Source organism: Anastrepha ludens, chromosome X, assembly GCF_028408465.1.
Source record: "Anastrepha ludens isolate Willacy chromosome X, idAnaLude1.1, whole genome shotgun sequence".
NCBI classification, from domain to species: domain Eukaryota; kingdom Metazoa; phylum Arthropoda; class Insecta; order Diptera; family Tephritidae; genus Anastrepha; species Anastrepha ludens.
In genome coordinates this window covers 67,837,831-67,841,939 of record NC_071503.1, presented here as the reverse complement: position 1 = coordinate 67,841,939, position 4,109 = coordinate 67,837,831, and the positions used below count along the sequence as shown (strand labels likewise).

The following is a 4,109-nucleotide window of genomic DNA, read 5'->3' as shown; positions in this document are numbered from 1 at the left end:
CGGGGCAGAAATACACTCGGAGGCTTGCCATTGCCTGCCGAGGGGCGACCGCTGTTAGAAAAAACTTTCCGGTAGTCACGCACCAACCCATTCGGCTATGCACAATAATTACAATATAATTCTTTTCAAATAAAATAAAAATTCAAAAATACATGTTTTCTCGAAACTTTTATCGTAAAAGTCATATTCTGGTTGGTCCCTCTTAATTCTGTTAAATGAAAGTCTTTTTGTTGTTTAGCAAGTTTTTATTCTTTCATAAAAAATTAAAGTCACATTTTAACCGTCATTATTTGTATGCAAAAATAGAAGTCAACTTTTAATAATAATTTCTTCAAAAAAAACTTTGTTCTCGAAACTTGTATTGTAAAAGTCATAATCTATTCGGTCCACCTTAATTCTGTTAGTTAGCAATATTATATTATTCTCAACTAGGTAAAACTCATTAATGCCTACGTATTTGAGGCACTGCCACATATGTTGTGAGTTTTTTAAATGTCAGTTTGTCTCTTTGTAGATCTTAGAGGATACCCGTAAATGGTGGAAGGCGCGAAATATACGAGGTCAGGTGGCTCATGTTCCACACACAATTGTTACGCCATATAACTACGGTGACGAGTCTAATAGCAATCAATTCTATGGGCAACAACAAGTTCAATCACTTCAGCAAGGGAATAACTATACCCAAGCAAGGAATGCAGCAGATACACTATTAAGTGTAAATTCAATATTTAAAAATAATGCAGTTGAACAAATTCACAGTAAATATGTTTTCTTGTTTAGGATAATATCGAAGCGCACCGATCACAGGACACTACCGATTGGATTCGTAATAAGCATCTGGGTAAGAAAGGAGAGTTCAGATATTTTTAATATGCTGCATCATATCAACATGTGTACACGTATCGCTCTTTCTTCACTGGGTCTTTGGTGTTTTTATCTATAACTTTGTTTAAACAACTAAACTAAAATTTTAATTTTATTTTATGTTTAGAGTGTGTGACTTAATGTAGTTGCCAATATCAGGTTATGTTGTATTTTTGATGAGTTTGCTGAGTACATTACAACACACTGAATATCAAAAAATTAAAAAAAAAAAACTTATCAGATTTAAGTATTTCTCTTTTAGATAAGTAACGAATCTCTTATTTCTTTGTAAAATCATAAAAAGAGACTAAACAATGGCGTATTGAAGCCAAGAAATTTATTTATAAATCGTTTATGAACAAACTTCCGAATCGATGTTCAGCAATTAGTATTCATGTTATTTTTATTAACTGAAAAAGAGTAAAACTTTCGAGAAAATATTACAAAGTTAGGAGCAATTGTAAATTGTTTATGTTATGCTAGTTTTTTCATTAATGTGGTACAGATTTGCTGAAAACTATTAAAGACCATAGACTACGTATCTCGAAAAATGATAGTACCTATGTAGATCTATCAGCTTTTACCAAGAATATAACAAACAGTGAAAGTAGCTAAGTGGTTTCATTATTTGAGTTATAGCTTAATTTACGCGTGGAGTTCTTGCTTTATAGTAAGTATTTGAATGACATTAAGGAAAATAATTCATTATCAATTTGTTCAAGGACTAAATAGAAGTAAAAAAATTATTAGTAGAAAGAGTAATCCACCTGTTATAATGCAATTTGTAATTATTTGTACATATGTATATTCACAATATGACACTGGTGAAAAATGCCAGTGGAAGCGTTTTGCACACAATTTTTATTTTTTGGTCATTACTTTAGCATGACATTTTTTCTCTAATTTTCCCACCCATATACTCGTACAATAAAACTTTACAAAATGAGTGAGGAAGTTGTCCAAACGTGCTAGGTTCATTATTTTTCCTTTTTTAATTGACTCTTTCGTTAGAGATGGGTGCTTCACCGAAATGAGAGCTTTGTCGGAAGATTACTTGAACCAAATTAAACAGTTTGTTTTAATAATTCAGCTCAGAAATCATTTCTGCACTCACAAATTTGGTAATAAAGGGCAAAAATTGAAATGTATTGCATTTTAAAAAGAATGGAGAATGCGGGGTGCGTCTTGATGCTGTTTCACAAATGGCAGGAACTTCAACTTTATGCCTCCTCAAAACGGCAGACGATTTTTTACGAAGAGCTTTTTCATGACAGATATACATATACTCGGAGGTTTGCCATTACCTGCGAATTGTGAGCGCTTATAGAAAAAACTATTTCTATTATTCATATCAGCACTGCCGAATGGTAATCACGAACCAACCCATTCGGCTCCGGCAGCCGCCGTACAACTTACACATTAGAAAATATCAAGTGAATTTTCGAAATTGTAAGCATTTGAGAAATATTTTCTTAAAGTAAAAATATTCATAGCACAAGTTAATATACAAACAAACAAATAATCAATAGATAGATCATTCATTTCCTACATATGTAAAATCGAAAAATAGTAAGCATTGTGTGGAGGAAAAACGAACAAGAAATATTCGCATGGTACGATAGCTCTAGTCTACTAAGTGCAGAAGCAATGTTTGCGGCATTATTCGCTTCTTTTACAGAATTTCGTAGTTAAAGCGTAGCGGTATAGTCGCGCTTCCTACCTATATATTGGTACACACATATCTGCACATACATACATATGTACGTACATGTACCATCTACGTGTTTTTTTTTTTTTATCCGAAGGGGGAATCTTACATAGATACCGTCAATACAGACGGCATGCACGATTCATACTGATCGCTAAGGGTGCACCTCATTCGGGACCACGCACAGTCAGTATTACTACTTAAACTGGACTTGCGAAACAGTACCCCTACGTACTAAACCCTAACTCCGACCTCTGTAGCTTTAGTTTGCCCTGCGGTACCACCGTTTAAGCATTGCATCGCAGGGCCAAGCTAGCCATTATGGCTCTTCAATTATATTTCTCTCTCCGTCTACCCTTCATTACTTCTTTGTCTTCTTTCCTTACTGCGTTCCCATTCCTTCTTCCGCAGTTCCTGTAACGCATTTGCGGACCATTCTTTCACCTTGGCCCACACCAACTTCGACTGCAACATGTGATCTACAATGTTGCCCGGGGCTATTTTTTCTTTTATGATTTCTTCAATGCACCTTCTTTCAGATGCGTATCTCGGGCAGGAGAGGAAGACATGTTCCACGTTCTCACTACCGTTGCCGCAGAACGAGCAGTCAGCTGCGTCCTCGTGGCCGAGTCTTTGGAGATACTCTATAGCATCCATGCCCCGTCAGGAACTGTGTGAGATAGTAATCTGTGTCACCATGTCCTCTCTCAACCCAAGCCTGTACGCTTCTGATAAGTTTATGCGTCCATCTCCCTTTTGTCGCTAGGTCCCAGCGATTTTGCCACGCAATTATGCTCCCCCGTCTTTCTTCTTTACGCTCTTCCGCCGTTAATCGCCTGTTTAGGCTTTTGGCTTTGTCGTACACTCTACCCAGTTCAGAGGCCATTATGTCTGGTGGCATGATACCCGATATGACACATACTGCTTCAAACGACACTGTCCTGAAAGCCTTTTTCGCATATGTTTTCTGTATCAGGGCTTTACCCCATATGGGTGCTGCATACATGAGTGTAGACTGGGTAACTTTAGCCAGGAGCGCTCTTCTACTCTGAGTAGGACCACCGATGTTGGCCATAATTCTTGACAGTGCCGCCGTCACCATGGCTGCCTTTCCGCATGCTTTTTTAATGTGCTCCCTGTAGCTTAGTCGAGCATCGACCATTACACCCAAATATCGTAGTGCCGCCTGTGTTGTGACGTTGAACCCATCAATGTTTAGTGTGGTCGTTTCTAACTTTTTTCTACTCGTAATGAGAACTGCTTCTGTTTTTTGCCCGGCTAGCTGGAGTTTAACCGCCGTTAACCATTGCTTGACCTTTGTTGTTGCCTCGCTGCAGATACTCTGAATCTGAGGGATTGTTTTGGCGACTATGGTCAACGCAATGTCGTCTGCATATCCTATTATTTGCACTTCCCTCGGCATTGGGAGTTGCAGTACCCCATCATATAATACATTCCATAGCATCGGGCCCAGTACAGAACCCTGCGGTACTCCGCCCGTCACTGCATATCTCTTTGGGCCTTCATCTGTATTGTA

At 37.9% G+C, this 4,109-nt stretch overlaps 1 long non-coding RNA gene across 1 annotated transcript; it reads left to right on the top strand.

Moving 5' to 3' along the window:
* Positions 1 to 503: 503 nt before the first annotated feature.
* On the top strand, positions 504 to 1,474 carry LOC128869223 (uncharacterized). Its single transcript, XR_008455239.1, has 2 exons — positions 504 to 715; positions 781 to 1,474. It is a non-coding gene; the product is annotated as an uncharacterized LOC128869223 (long non-coding RNA).
* Positions 1,475 to 4,109: the final 2,635 nt, after the last annotated feature.